Consider the following 16,355-nt stretch of genomic DNA (forward strand, 5'->3'; position numbering starts at 1 on the left):
AGGTCCGGGTAAATTGGAATCAAAGATTGGCAGGCAAAATTATAATTGAACAATAGGCTGCCTTGAAAGAGGAGATAGTTCAGATACAGTCGAGGTACATTCCCACGAGGGGTAAAGGTAGGGCAACCAAAGCCAAAGCTCCCTGGATGATGAAAGAGATAGAGGGTAAAATGAAGCAGATAAAAGGGGTGTATGGCAGATGTTAGGTTGAGAATACAAGTGAGAACTAGGCTGAATACAGAAAGTTCAGAGGGGAAGTGAAAAAGTAAATAAGAGAGGCAAAGATGGAGTATGAGAATAGAATGGCAGACAGCATAAAAAGGAATCCAAAAGTCATCTATAGGCATATAAATAGTAAACGGGTAGTAAAAGGAAGAGTGGAGCTAAATAGAGGAGGTCGGTGAGATATTGGATGGGATAAAAATTGATAAAGAGGAGGTACTACAAAGGCTTTCTGTACTTAAAGTAGATAAGTCACCAGGAGCGGATGGGATGCAGCCTAGGATGCTGAGGGAAGTAAATTGCGGAGGTACTGGCCAAAATATTTTTGATATGGGGATAGTGCCAGAGGACTGGAAAATTGCAAATGTTACAACCTTGTTCAAAAAAAAGGTGTAAAGATACACCCAGCAACTACAGACCAGTCAACTTAACCTCAGTAGTGGGATTTGTTATGAATGGAGAAAGAGTCAGACTGAACACTGTGAGCTCAAAGTAACGTGTGACCTTAGTCTTATATTGCGGGTCTCCAGAGTGCCTCTCCAACCTGAGAGGCCTCTTTAAATACCTGTGCTCCCAAGGGATTATGGGATCCCTTGGGACGCCAGGGGATGAGCGCTCTGATGGCTATACAGAATAAGTACAAGTTTACACATATAACAACACTCCCTCCCCAAAGTCAATAGTGTAACTATTTACAATGTGAGTCAATCTGGGGCCCTTCTTGCCCTGGTTGATCATCTCGGTGTGAAAGCTGAATCATTTGTTGAATCATTTGTTGGGGCCTCGCTGGGCTACTGTGCAGCTGGCCTTGCTGGGCTGCCTGGTGTGTTGGGTCCTGCTGGGCTACTGTGGATGATGGACTTTGCTTCGTCATCAACCGTAGTGCCGGTTGCCACTGGTGTGAATGTTGGGGGATCAAAAAAGGTAGGGTCCAAGGTGGCTTGCTCAGGATAGTCCGTAAATCTGAGTTTGATTTGGTCCAAGTGTTTCCGGTGAATGAGTCCATTTGAAAGTTTGACCCGAAACACCCTGCTCTCCTCTTTGGCCAAGACAGTGCCGGGAAGCCACTTGGGACCGTGTCCATAATTCAATACAAATACAGGATCATTGATTTCAATCTCGCGTGACACGTTTGCGCTATCATGGTATGCACTTTGTTGAAGCCGCCCGGCTCTCTACCTGTTCATGTAGATCAGGGTGAACTAATGAGAGCCTTGTCTTAAGTGCTCTTTTCATGAGCAGTTCAGCAGATGGGATCCCAGTGAGCGAGTGAGGTCTCGTGCAGTAGCTAAGCAGGACCTGGGATAGGCGAGTCTGCAGTGAGCCTTCAGTTACCCTCTTCAAGCCTTGCTTGATGGTTTGCACTGCTCTCTCTGCCTGACCATTGGACACTGGTTTAAACGGGGCAGATGAGACATGTTTGATCCCGTTACGGGTCATGAATTCTTTGAACTCAGCACTGGTAAAACATGACCCGTTGTTGCTCATCAGGACATCGGGTAGGCTGTGTGTGGCAAACATGGCCCGCAGGCATTCAGTAGTGGCAGCGGACGTGCTAGCCGACATTATCTCACATTCAATCCACTTGGAGTATGCGTCTACAACCACAAGGAATATTTTACCCAAGAACGGGCCTGCATAGTCAATGTGTACCCTAGACCATGGTTTGGAGGGCCAAGACCATAAACTTAGCGGCGCCTCCCTGGGTACATTGCTTAACTGCGAATATGTGTTACATCTGTGAATGCAGACTCTAAGTCCGCATCGATACCAGGCCACCACATGTGGGATCTGGCTATCCCTTTCATCATTACGATGCCTGGGTGGGTACTGTGGAGGTCATTGATGAAGGTATCTCTGCCCTTCTTGGGAACCACAACTCAATTGCCCCACAGAAGGCAGTCTGCCTGTATAGACATTTCATCTTTGCGCCGCTGGAACGGCTTTATCTCTACCTGCATTTCCACTGGGACACTGGACCAGCTCCCGTGAAGCACACAGCTTTTGACTTGAGATAATAAGGGGTCCAGGCTCGTCCAGGTTTTGATCTGCCGGGCAGTGATGGGTGATTGCTCACTCTCAAATGCTTCCATAACCGTGGCTAAATCTGCGGGCTGCGCCATTTCCACCCCTGTGGTGGGCAATGGCAGCCTACTGAGAGCATCGGCGCAGTTTTCTGTGCCTGGCCTGTGGCGGATGGCGTAGTTGTATGTGGACAACGTGAGCACCCATCTCTGGATGCGGGCTGATGCGTTGGTATTTATCCCTTTACACTCGGAAAACAGGGATATTAGTGGCTTGTGGTCAGTTTCCAATTCGAATTTTAGCCCAAACAGGTATTGATGCATTCCCCATAGACACACGCTAATGCTTCTTTTTCAATCATGCTGTAGGCTCTCTCGGCCTTAGACAGACTCTTGGATGCATAAGCAACCGGTTGCAGTTTCCCGAAATCATTAGCTTGTTGTAATACACACCCGACGCCATATGACGACGCGTCACATGCTAGTACCAAACGCTTACATGGATCATACAACACAAGCAATTTGTTTGAGCATAACAATTTTCTCGCTTTTACAAAGGCATTTTCTTGGCTTTTGCCCCAATCCCATTCATCCCCTTTTCGTAGTAAGACATGCAATGGTTCTAACAGTGTGCTGAGATCCGGTAAGAAGTTAGCAAAGTAGTTCAGGAGTCCGAGAAACGACCACAGCTCCTTCACGTTCTGTGGCCTCGGTGCGTTCTCGATTGCCTCCGTCTTCGCGTTGATGGGCCTGATGCCGTCAGCCGTAATCCTCCTTCCCAAGAACTCCACTTCAGGCGCCAGGAAAACGCACTTCGAGTGTTGTAACCTGAGCCCCACGCGGTTGAGTCGACTAAGAACCTCCTCCAGGTTCTGCAGATGCTCAACTGTGTTCCGACCTGTGACCAAGATGTCATCCTGGAAGACCACGGTGTGTGGGACCGACTTCAGTAAGCTTTCCATGTTTCTCTGGAATATCTCCGCCGCTGACCGAATTCCAAAAAGACCTTTGTGCGTGTTGGTGCAGGTGAGGGCCTTTGATGATTCCTCCAGTTCATGCATCATGTAGGCTGAAGTCAGATCCAGCTTCGTGAACGTCTTTCCTCCCGCCAGCGTTGCAAAGAGGTCGTCTGCCTTTGGTAGTGGATATTGGTCCCGCAGGGAGAAATGATTGATAGTTACTTTGTAATCGCTGTCTCCCTTAGGACCGGGACAATGGGACTGGCCCACTCGTTGAACTCGATTGGTGAAATGATGCCCTCTCTTTGCAGCCGGTCTAGCTTGATCTCTACCCTTTCTCTCATCATGTACAGTACTGCTCTTGCCTTGTGATGGATGGGTTGTGCCCCCAGAATTAGGTGGATCTGCACTTTTGTTCTTTGGAATTTCCCGATGCCTGGTTCGAACAGCGAAGGGAACTTGTTTAAGACCTGGGCACACGAAGTGTCGTCAGCGGGCGACAGCGCTCGGACGTTGTCCCAGTTCCAGCGTATCTTTCCCAGCCAGCTCCTGCCGAGTAGCGTAGGACCCTTGCCCGGTACCACCCAGAGGGTAGCTTGTGCACTGCTCCATCGTAGGAGACCTTTACGGTAGCACTACCGATTACGGGAATCAGTTCTTTTGTATGAGTTCTTAGTTTCGTGCGAACTGGTGTTAAGACTGGCCTTGAGGCCTTGTTGTACCACAACCTTTCGAAAGTCTTTTTGCCCATGATGGACTGGCTCGCGCCCATGTCCAGCTCCATTGACACCGGGAGTCCATTTAGTTCAATATCAAGCATTATCGGGGGATAATTTGTGGTGAATATGTGCACCCCATGTACCTCTGCCTCCTCAGTCTGAGGCTCTAGTTCGTCGTGATCCTCCGTGGATCTGTCCTCCTCTGCAACATGGTGGTTTGCAGGTTTAGCAGGATTTGCAGCTCGCCTGCACATCCGTTGGAGGTGTCCCATTGTTCTATAGCCCTTGCAAACATACCCTTTGAATGGAAACGATAATCACCCCCGCAGCGCCAACAAGGTGTAAATAGCCTTGCATTCATCACCCTTGATGGTGGACTCTGAGACATCTGCGGAAGTGCAGTTGCCCTGTACGTTATGATTCGAAAACAACATCACTTTGTTCACAGTACATGTAGCAGCACTTGTGTGCTGAGAGATTTGCTTTGTATTGCCACTGGTGGCAATGAACGCCTGGGCTATCGCTATGGCCTTACTCAAGGTTGGGGTCTCTACGGTCAAAAGTTTGCGAAGTATGGTTTCATGGCCAATGCCAAGTACGAAAAAGTCTCTGAGCATGTGCTTCAAATGTCCTTCACATTCGCAATGTCCTGCAAGGCGTCTTAGCTCGGCGACATAACTCGCCACTTCCTGGCCTTCAGACCTTTTGTAGGTGTAGAACCAGTACCTCGCCATCATAACGCTTTTCTTCGGGTTCAAATGCTGTCGGACCAGTGTGCACAAATCATTGTAAGATTTCTCCGTGGGTTTCGCTGGAGTGAGCAGATTCTTCATGAGGCCATACATTGGTGCCCTACAGACGGTGAGGAGGATCACCCTTCGTTTGGCAGCGCTCTCTTCCCCATCTAGCTCGTTGACCATGAAGTATTGGTCGAGTCGTTCCAAAAAGTTTCCCAATTATCTCCCTCCGAGAATTTCTCCAGGATACCCACTGTTCTCTGCATCTTTGGGTTCACTATCTGTATTTTGTCGCAAGTTGTTATTTATGGAGAAAGAGTCAGACTGAACACAGTGAGCTCAAAGTAACGTGTGACCTTAGTTTTTTATTGCAGGTCTCCAGAGTGCCTCTCCAACCTGTGAGGCCTCCTTAAATACCTGTGCTCCCAAGGGATTATGGGATCCCTTGGGACTTCAGGGGATGAACCCTCTGGTAGCTGTACGGCCAGCTGCGCGATCTCCTGTGCTTTCTCCACCCACCATCTACTCTTTAGGTTGCGGGTTTTTTGTTGGACCTTGGCCTTCAGCCGTTTGTAAAGCTGCTTTGCTGCTCCCGAATTGGGTTGCTGGCTTAAGCTCAGAAATGCACTGCACTTGCGGTTTATTAGCTCCTGGATCTCCTGGTTGTTCTCGTCAAACAGTCTTGCTGGTTCCTGTTTGAGTGACCGAACGTCTCTTCGCAGGCATTGGTTATGGTGGCCTTGAGGGCAGACCAGGCGTTGTGCGCACTCTGCGTCTTGGGGTCATCGAGGGTCGCCAGGTTAGCAGTGAGGCGCTGGCTGTATAGGGCTCTCTTAACTGGGTCTTTGAGTGCCCCAGCATTGATTTTTCTGTGGCATTGCTTCTGTTGCCGTTGCCCCACAGCACAGCCGCCCCCCGGTAATCTTGAACAACTTGGACCATTTTCCGTACCTCGGGAGCCTATTATCAGCAAATGCAGCCATCGATGACGATGTCCAACACTGCCTCCAGTGTGCCTTTGGTCGCCTGAGGAAGAGAGTGTTTGAGGACTTGGACCTCAAATCTGGCACCAAGCTTATGATCTACAGGGCAGTAGTGATACCCGCCTTCCTATATGGCTCAGAGACGTGGACCATATAAAGTAGACAGCTCAAAGCACTGGAGAAGTACCACCAGCGCTGCCTCCACAAGATCCTGCAAATCCACTGGGAGGATAGATGCACCAATGTCAGTGTTCTCGATCAGGCCAACATCTCCAGCATCGAAGCACTAACCACACTCGACCAGCTCTGTTGGGCGGGCCACATCGTCCGCATGCCCGACACGAGACTCCCAAAGCAATTGCTCTACTCGGAACTCCTACACGGCAAGCGAGCCCCTGGTGGGCAGAGGAAATGTTTCCAGGACATCCTCAAAGCCTCCTTGATAAAGTGCAACATCCCCACTGGCACTTGGGAATCCCTGGCCCAGGACCGCCCTAAGTGGAGGAAGAGCATCTGAGATGGCACTGAGCACCTCGAGTATCGTCACTGAAAGCATGCAGAAACCAAACGCAGACAGTAGAAGAAGCATGCGGAAAACTAGACTACCCACTCACCCTTTCCTTCAACCACTGTTTGTCCCACCTGTGCAGAGAATGTAATTCCCGTATTGGACTGTACAGTCACCCGAGAACTCACTTTTAGAGTGGAAGCATGTCTTCCTCGATTTCAAGGGACTGCATAAAATTATGATGGATAGTGATAGACTTCAAGAGGACATAGACAGGCTGGTGGAATGGGTGGACACATGGCAGATGAAAATTAACGCAGAAAAGTGTAAAAGTGATTCATTTTGGTAGGAAGAATGAGGAGAGACAATATTAACTAAAGGGTACAATTCTAAAGCAGGTGCAGAAACAGAGAGATCTGGAGTATATGTGCACAAATTGTTGAAGGTAGCAGGGCAGGTTGAGATAGCGGTTAAACAAGCATACTGTATCTTCAGCTTTAAAAATAGAGGCATGGAGTACAAAAGCAAGGAAGTTATGATGAGCCTTTATAAAATATTGGTTCGGCCTCGACTGGAGTTTTGTGTCCAGTTTTGGGCACCGCACTTTAGGAAGGCTGTGAAGGCCTCAGAGAGGCTGCAAAATAGATTTACAAGAATAGTTCCAGGGATGAGGGACTACAGTTACGTGGATAGACTGGTGAAGCTGGGGTTGTTCTCCTTGGAGCAGAGCAAATTGAGGGGAGTATTGCTAGAGGTGTTCAAAGTCAAAAGGGGTCGCAAAGGGTCGCGAACCAGGGGACACAGATTTAAGGTGATTGCAGAAGATCCAAAAGCGACATAAGGAAAAATCTTTTTATACAGCGAGTGGTTAGGATCTGGAATGCACTGCCTTAAAGTGTGGTGGAGGCAGATTCAATCATGGCTTTCAAAAGGGAATTAGATAAGTACTTGAAGGAAAAAAATTCGCAGGGCCACAGGGAAAGAGCGGGAGATTGGGACTAGCTGAAGTGCTCTTGCAGAGAGCCGGCATGGACTCAACGGACTGAATGGCCACCCACTGTGCTGTAATGACTTTATAAGTACCAAGAACCAGGAGGCCACTCGTGAGCGGGTCAATAATGGAAAGCAAAGGTGGGGGAGCAATTCCCCAGTTGATGCCACTTTCAACAGGCCATATCTCTTTTCCCAGCTCTTTGAACTGTTGGTTCTGTGTGAAGGTGACAACTCTGAACTGGGAACCTCAGTTAGAGGTGAAATAAAAACAGAAATACTGAAAATACTAAGCAGGTCGGGCAGCACCTGTGGAGACAGAACCAGTTAACGTTTCTGGTCGATGACCATTCGTCAGAACTAGAAAAAGTTAGAGATGTAACAAATGTTTCCTTTCATTTTTGGGGGCCACACAGCCCATTTCTTCTTCTTAGACAGTCCCTCGGAGTCAAGGCTGACTTGCTTCCACACTAAAACTGAATTCGTAGGTGACTGATGAGTCCAATGCGGGACCTACAGTCTCTGTCATAGGTGGGGCAGACGGTGTTTGAAGAGATGGGTGGGTGGGGTGCTTGGGTTGTGTGTGCTCCTTCAACTGTTTGCGCTTGGCTTCTGCTTGCTCCCGGTGGAGAGACAGGGGAGGTGTTCGGAGCCTTCCCGGATGCTTCTCCACTTTGAGCAGTCTTGGGTGAGGGATTCCCAGGTGTCGCTGGGGATGTCGCACTTTTTCAAAGAGGTTTTGAGGGTGTTCTTGAAGCGTTTCCTCTGACCATCTGGGGCTCGCTTGTTGTGTCAGAGCTCTGAGTAGAGCGCTTGTTTTGTGAGTCTCGTGTCGGGCATGCAGACGATGTGGCCCGTGTATCAATGCTTCGATGCTGGTCTGAGTGAGAACACTGATGTTGGTGCACCTATCCTGCCAATGGATTTGCAGGATCTTGCGGAGGCAGCTTTGGTGGTACTTCTCCAGTGCTTTGAGGTGCCTGCTGTACATGGTCCATGCCTCTGAAGCACATAGGAGGGCGGGTATCACTACTGCTCTGTAGACCATGAGCTTGGTGCTGGGTTTGAGGTGCCGGTCTTTAAACACTCTCTTCCTCAGGCGACTGAAGGCTGCACTGGCACTCTGAAGGCGGTGTTGGACTTAGTCATCGACATCTGCCCTTGTTGACAGTAGCTTCTGAGGTATGGGAAATGGTCCATGTTGTCTGAGGCCTCGTTATGGATTTTGATAATTGGGGGGCAGTACTGTGCGGCTGAGGTAGATTGGTAGAGGACCTTTGTCTTACGGATGTTTAGTGTAAGGCCTATGCTCGCGTACACTTCAGTGAGGGTGTTGACGATGGTTTGGACTTTGACCTCCAAGTGTGCGCAGACGCAAATGTCATCTACATACTGTAATTCAATGACAGAGGATGGGACGACCTTGGGTCTGGATTGGAGGCGGCGGAGGTTCAACAGTTTCCCGTTTGTTCTATAGATTAGCTCCACTCCAGCGGGGAGCTTACTGAGGATGAGATGGAGCATTGCAGCAAGGAAGATCGAGAATAGCATTGGTGCGATGACACAGCCTTGTTTGACCTAGGTCCGTACGTGAATTGGTCTGTGGTGGATCCGTTGGTCAGGATCACGGCTTGCATGCCATCGTGAAGCAGGTGGAGGATGGTAACAAACTGTTGAGGGCAGCCGAATTTGATGACACGGTTGATGGTTGAAGGCCCAATGACCGTAGCACACTGGTTCCGGTCTAGGCTGAGCCTAAGAGTCATGAGGCGTTCATTTATTCTGCAAGGGATGTCTTTGAGATACCCAACTAGCTAATTTTTTATGGTGAAGCCTAGCCCATGGAGGCGGCGTTCTTCTTCTGATTAACCTTCCCAGAAAAAGATGTAACCACCACCTTGTTCCTTGAGCTGGCCTTCCCCTTCCAACTGAGTCTCACTTCGGGCGGCGATGTCTATGTCGAAACATCTGAGCTCCCAGGCAACGGCCCCTTTAACGGGCTGTGCGACCCATTCAAAATTCCATTTAAAAGCCGGTGAGCCAGCTACGCGGAACTTACGGAGTGCTGCAGCTTAAAGGGAATATTGGATGTAAGTGGTTTTAAGCAAGTACACAGGCAGGGAAAGAGGAGAGGGAAGGGGCGGGGAGGAAAGATCAAAAGGAAAGGTCTGTGATAGGGTAGAAGGCAGGAGAGATTAAATGACAAATGGGATGATGGTGCAAGGCAAAAAGAGATGGTAATGGGACAAGTAAAGGAACAAAAGTTGGGTCTCGTGGAGGTGTAAATGGAAATGGCAGTTTCATCACAGTTGCTGCCTGAAAAAATGATGGCAGAGTTTACGATCTGAAATTGTTGAACTGAATGTTGAGTCCAGAAGGCTGTAAAGTGCCTAATTGAAAGATGAGGTGCTGTTCCTCGAGCTTACGTTGAACTTCTTTGGACCAGTGTAGGAGACCAAGGACAGAAAGATCAGAGTGGGAGTAGAACGGAGAATTAAAGTGACAGGCGACCGGAAGCTTGGTCCCCCCAGTGTAGAGGGGACTGAATAGTGAGCAGCAAATACAGTATATTCAATTGAAAGAAGTACAAGTAAATCACTGTTTCACCTGGAAGGAGTGTTCGGAGCTCTGTATGGTGGGAAAAGAGGAGTTTAAAAGGGCAGGTGTTGCGTCTCCTGCATGGGAAGGTGCCATGGAAAGAGGAGGGGTGTTGTGGGTGATTGAGGATTGAACCAGGATGTTAAAATCATAGAATAGAATCAACGAATGGTTACAGCATGGAAGAAGGCTGGATCTCAGCTAGTCCCACTCCCCCGCCCTTTCTCCGTAGCCCTGCTATTTTCTTCCTACAGATACTTATCCCAACTCCCTTTTAAAAGATAAGATTGAGTCTGCCTCCACCACCCTTTCAGGCAGTGCATTTCATCTCTGCCTCCATGCATAGGTCTCCTTTTTGGTCCCTAATCGCTCCCACCCCTCTTACTACCCTTTTACTATTTATATGCCAAGAGAAGACTTTTGGATTCCCTTTTATGTTGGCTGCCATCTTATTCTCATGCCCTCTCTGTCTTTCTTTTTCACTTCTCCTCTGACCTTTCTACATATAGCCTGATATTCAGATGTATTTGCAACTTGACATCTGTTATACACCCTCTTTTTCTGCTTCATCATATTTTCTATCTCTTTCATCAACCAGGGGGCCCTGACTTTAGTTATCCAGCCTTTCCCCCTAGTGGGAATATACCCCAACTGTATCTGAACTATTTCTTATTTAAAGGCAGCCCATTGTTCAATTACAGCCTGCCAATCTTTGATTCCAGTTCACCTGGGCCAGATCCGTTCTCATCCCACTGAAATTGGCCTTTCCCCAGTTAAGCATTTTACTCCAGATTGCTCCCTGCCCTTTTCCACAGTGAATCTAAACCTTATGATACTATGATCACTGTTCCCAAAATGTTCACCGACAGACACTTGTTCCACTTGACCTACGTCATTCCCCAGAATCAGATCCAGCAATGCCTCCTCCCTCGTCAGGCTGGAAACATTCTGATCAAGAAAGTTCTCCTGAACACACTTCAGAACTTCTTCCCCTTCTCTGCCATTTACACTATTACGATCCCAGTCTATATTAGGATAGTTGAAGTCCCCCATTATAACTACTCGATGGGATCAAAATTGCCCTCTCCGAGAAATTGGGGAGGGCACTTCGAATTAGCTGGAAATTTAGCATGTGGCGAGACGGTCTGCTAAATCGTCGGTAATTCGGCACTTAGAGTAAAAAAAATAGTGGGGGCGGTAACGTTCGCTCAGTTCCACGCTCTGCACATCAGCGTCACGCGCGTAGCAAAGTTCCTCCCCTTCTCTTAAAGGGAAGGGGCTGCGGCATCGACTTCAGTGGCACCCAATGAGCCACCAGGGAGGGTTCGGCTGGGCCAGCGGCCTGGCACCGAAGTGGGGGTGCCGGGCTGCCTGTTGCCGGCCCGGCAGGCTAGCGGCCAGCGGCCGCCATTGTCAATCCGACTGTAAAGTCAGCCGACATAGAAAAGGCTCCTCCAGGCTCTGATTTGGCGAGCCGTCATGGGCAAACCTATGGATTCAAAGGCATTGATTGCCATGACCATCTCACAGTCCTGTTCATCGGACCCTTCTGTGGTCACCAGGGGTAGCCTGCTAAGCGCGTCGGCACAGTTGTCTGTGCCTGGTCTGTACCTTATCGTGTATGACCTCTGAATGCGTGCTGAGGCGTTGGCGTTGATTGCCTTGCACTCAGATAGTTGGGACGTGAGAGGTTTGTGATCGATTTCTAACGCAAACTTGGCCACGAAAAGGTATTGGTGCATCTTTTTGACACCGTACACGCACGCGAGCGCCTCCTTCTCAACCATACTGTACCCGTGCTCCGCCCGCGAAAGTGACCTGGAGGCATAAGCAACGGGCTGCAATTTACCCGCATCATTGGCGTGCTGTAAAATGCACCTGACCTCGTACGCTGACGCATCACACGTAAGGACTAACTTTTTACCTGGGTCAAAAAAGGCTAAAACACTCTTGGAACATAGAAGGTTGCGTACCTTATTGAAGGCGCGTTCTTGGGCGTCACCCCAAAACCAATCGTACCCCTTTCTGAGTAGCATATGGAGAGGCTCCAGCAGCGTGCTCAAGTTCTGCATAAAGTTCCCAAAGTAATTGAGTAGCCCGAGAAAGGCGTGCAGTTCCGAGACATTCCGGGGCCTGGGTGCCAAGTGAATCGTTTCGGTTTTGGATTCGGTTGGGCAGATTCCATTAGCGGCAATCCTTAGTCGCGAGAAACAGACACTTGGATTTCTTAACTCTTAGGCCTACCCGATCTAATCGACTTAGTACTTCCTCAAGATTGCGGAGATGAGAATCGGTGTCCCTGCCCGTGATGAGTATGTCATCTTGAAACACAACCGTCCCCGGGATGGACTTGAACAGACTTTCCATGTTGCGCTGGAATATAGCAGCTGCCGACCTGATGCCGAATGGGTATCGATTGTACACAAAAAGGCCTTGATGTGTGTTGATGGTGGTGAGTAGCTTAGACTCCTCGGTCAGTTCTTGCGTCATATACGCAGATGTGAGGTCAAGTTTCGAGAAAAGTTTTCCTCCAGCCAACGTGGCAAATAGGTCCTCCGCTCTGGGCAGCAGGTATTGGTCCTGTAAGGAGACTCTGTTTATGGTAGACTTGTAATCCCCACAGATTCGCACGGATCCATCAGGCTTCATGACGGGGACGATGGGGCTTGCCCAGTCGCTGAATTCCACGGGAGAAATTATGCCTTCCCGCAGAAGCCGGTCCAGTTCGTTTTCAATCTTTTCCCTCATCACATAAGGCACAGCTCTAGCCTTGTGATGGACCGGTATGGCATTCTGTGCGATGTAGATCCTAACTTTAGCCCCTTTGAATGTGCCCACACCTGGCTGAAAGAGATGTTCAAAACAGCTTCAAACTGTTGAGCAGGAGGTCCGTTCCTCTGACGACATGGCATGAACATCATCCCATTTCCTATTAAGTTCTGCAGGCCAGCTTCTTCCCAATAGGGCTGGGAGATCCCCGGGGACAATCCACAGGGAAAGTCGGTTCACCATCCCTTTGCGTGTGACTGAGAGCATGGCGCTGCCAAGGACTGGGACAATTTCTTTAGTATAGGTCCTTAGTTTGGTGTCAACCTTTGTGAGTTTTGGTCTGTTGCTTTTGTGCGGCCACAGCTATTCAAATTGTTGAATGCTCATGAGGGATTGACTGGCCCCCGTGTCCAGTTCCATGTTGACGGGTATCCCGTTGAGTAGAACCCTCATCATAATTGGAGACGTCTTGGCGTAAGAACAGTGGACATTGATCGTGTTAACCCGCTGTACCTCAGTGTCCCGTGCACTGTTCCAACCATCTTCTGGTCCGCTTTCCGACCCTTCCGATTCGTTTACCAGCCGAGCTGCTGTTTTTCTGCACATGCGAGCCAGATGCCCTGTGTAGTTGCAGTTTCTGCAAACGGCATGCTGAAATCGACACACCCTGGTTGAGTGCCTTCCCCCACATCTCCAACACAGACCATTTCCATCCTTTCCGAAGGATGAGCTGATCTCCCTTGAGCTTCTCTCAATCTGTTGTTGATTGCTCGTATTGTGGGTTGATGAGGTGTGTTCGGCCATTCATGTGGCCCTTGATTTTGATGGCTTCTGGCACCACTGTCTGCTGTTGAAGGCCTGCTCTCCTGCCTTTGTCTGTGTGTGGGAGTAACGGTTTGTTTCACAATGTGAACCCCTTGTTCCGATGCCTCGTTGGTTGTCGTACGCGAAATATAGATAAGCCTTGTTTCTTCTTCGCCTGCCAAGAACGTCTGTGCGACCAGTGCTGCTGCCTCTAGCGTCAAGTTCTTAGGCCCCAAGTTTCCACATGATTTGCTCCTGATTTTTAGGAGCAACTGGTGTAGAACGGAGTATCTTAGAAATCGGAATTCTCGTCATTTAGTTTGGTTCGGTTCTAGTCAGTTAGAACAGTTTCATTTTGGAACAGAATTTTATTTTCAAAAGGGGGCGTGTCCGGCCACTTACGCCTGTTTTCAAAGTTTCGTCAGTGAAAACTTACTCCAAACTAACTTAGAATGGAGTAAGTGAAGATTTTTGTACGCTGGAAAAAACCTTGTCTACACTTTAGAAAATCAGGCGTAGGTTACAAATCAGGCTTAGGGAATGGGGGCGGGGGGGTTTAAAGGGAAGTTTACAAACATTAAACACTTCAGTTTTACAAATAAAGAGCCATCATCAATGATAAATGATAAATACATCAATAAATCAACCAATAAATCATTCAAAAAAAATTAGTAAGAAAATTTTTTTTAAATCAATAAATAAAACATTTTCTACTTACCGACTGCAGCACCGGGAGCCCTCCAACAGCATGCTGGGATGCCTCCCAACCCCCCCCCCGCCAGTGTGTCTCTGTCAGTGTCTCTATCTCTCTGTCTGTGTGTGTGTGTCTCTCATTCTCTGTCTGTCAGTGTCTGTGTTTCTGACAGCGAGGGGAGGGGGAGGAGGGGGGTAGAGGGAGAGAGGGGGGGAGCAGAGGGAGGGAACGGGGAGGGATGGGGGAGAAGGGGGAGGGATGGGGAGAAGGGGGGCGGGGGGAAGAAGGGGGGAGGGGGTGAGAGAAGGGGATAAAGGGGAGAAGGGGGAGAAAGGAGATGGGGGGAGAGGAGATGGGGGGAGGAGATGGGGGGAAGGAGATGGGGGTGGGAAAGGAGATGGGGGGAAGGAGATGGGGGGGAAGGAGATGGAAGGAGATGGGGGGAAGGAGATGGGGGGGAAGGAGATGGAGGGAAGGAGATGGGAGGGAAGGAGATTGGGGGGGGGGAAAGGAGAAGGGGAGGGAGGCTGAACGGGCCGGGCCCGAGACTTCGGGCCGGGCCTGTCCCCTTCACCAGATTTACAGGTAGGTGGCGTTGGGTTGGGTCGGGGGGGTGGTGGGAGGGAGGTCGGTTCGGTCCGGGTCGGGGGGAGGGAGGGAGGGAGAGGGAGGTCAGGTCGGGGAGAGGGAGGTCAGGTGGATCCAGTCCGGGGGCGGGGGGTGAGGGAGCGGGAGTCGGGTCGGGTCCAGTCGGGGGCTGGGGGGGAGACCGGGAATTGGGTCGGGTCCGGTCGGGCGGAGGGGGGGGGGGGAGCGGGAGTGGGTGTCGGGTCGGGTCCGGTCCGGAAGCGAGCGGGAGTCGAGTCGGTTTGGGAGGAAGCAGGAGCTGGCCGTGGGAGGAGCCTTATTCACGCAGCCCCAGTGAGACCATTGGGCCAGGGCTAGGGGCTGCGTGCTTCGGCCCCTCCCACACAGTTTCGGGCGCCTGGAGCTACTGCACTTGCGCGTCCACTGTAGCGCGCATGTGCAGAGGTCCCGGCACTGTTTTCAGCACGGGGACCTGGCTCCGCCCCCTACAGCTCCTGCTGCGCTGCGCCGAGAGCTAGAGGACCTGCAGGGAGGTGGAGAATACGGAGGGTTTTTTTAGGCGCACTTTGTGACGCGAAAAATGGGCGTCCAGGTCGGGACTGCGCCGTTCTAGGCGCGGCTCGAAACTTGGGCCCTTAGTCTCTATAAGTTTTCTGAATATGCCTGCATGGCCTATTCCTTCAATAAAAAAGTCTCTCAGTACTTCTCTCCTTAGTTCATCGGGGAACTCACATGAACTAGCCAGCCTCCGAAGTTCCGCCACAAAGTCGGGTATGCTTTGGCCCACACAGCGTCTGTAGTTGTAGAACATGTGTCTGGCCATGTGTAGGCTGCTCGCTGGCTTTAGGTGGTCTCTCACCAGTGTGCTCAACTCCTCAAACGACTTGCTTGCTGGTTTCTCGGGTGCTAGCAGGTCTTTCATTAAAGCGTATGTTTTCGAGCCACAGCTGGTCAAGAGATGGGCTCTTCTGCCTTATCGTCGCCCAGCCAGTCTTTGGTCACAAAGCTTTGCTGGAGCCTTTCTATAAAGTCATCCCAATTGTCTCCAGCATTGTATTTCTCATCTGAGATGTTGGTGGCCATTCTGTGGATTCTGTGATCCCGTAACTCGTCGCCACTGTTAAGTCCTGACTCTAATGTACTGACTTACACGAGACACATGCTGAAGTCAAGGTCACTCAGGACCTGCACGTTTAATTCCAGCTCTCCAGTGCTGCACTTGCCTGAGACCTCCCTTTATATACCTCAGTGGGACAGGTATGAAGTGTCTCCTGCAAGTGCACCCCTGGTGGCAAGGTATGCTTATTGTTACAGGTCATATCCAGTTACAGTCATGTATAGCATAGTAAGATACAGTTTTATACAGTAATGTGAGATACATGACAGGTATATCATATTCCCATGTCCCTGCAGCTCATTTACCTTGTTTACTATGCTTTGTGCTTGTATATGCATGCACTGTAAACCCATCTTAAACCCATCCTGTATTCTCTCTTAGTTTGACACCACCCAATACCTTACTATTTCTTACTCTCTGCCTTTCCCAATCCTTTGAATGCTTTATTTCCCCTTTCTAATGGTGCCACCCTCCCCTCCGCCCCCCCCCAACAAATTAGTTCAAACCCCTAACAGAACTAGCAAACCTCCCTGCGAGGATATTGGTTCCTGCCCTGTTGAGGTCCCACTTCCCCCAAAACCTGTCCCAATGTCCCAGGAATCTGCACCATCTCTCCAGCCACGCATTCATCTTCGCTATCCTA

This window comes from Pristiophorus japonicus, chromosome 17, assembly GCF_044704955.1.
Source record: "Pristiophorus japonicus isolate sPriJap1 chromosome 17, sPriJap1.hap1, whole genome shotgun sequence".
Taxonomy (NCBI): Eukaryota; Metazoa; Chordata; class Chondrichthyes; family Pristiophoridae; genus Pristiophorus; species Pristiophorus japonicus.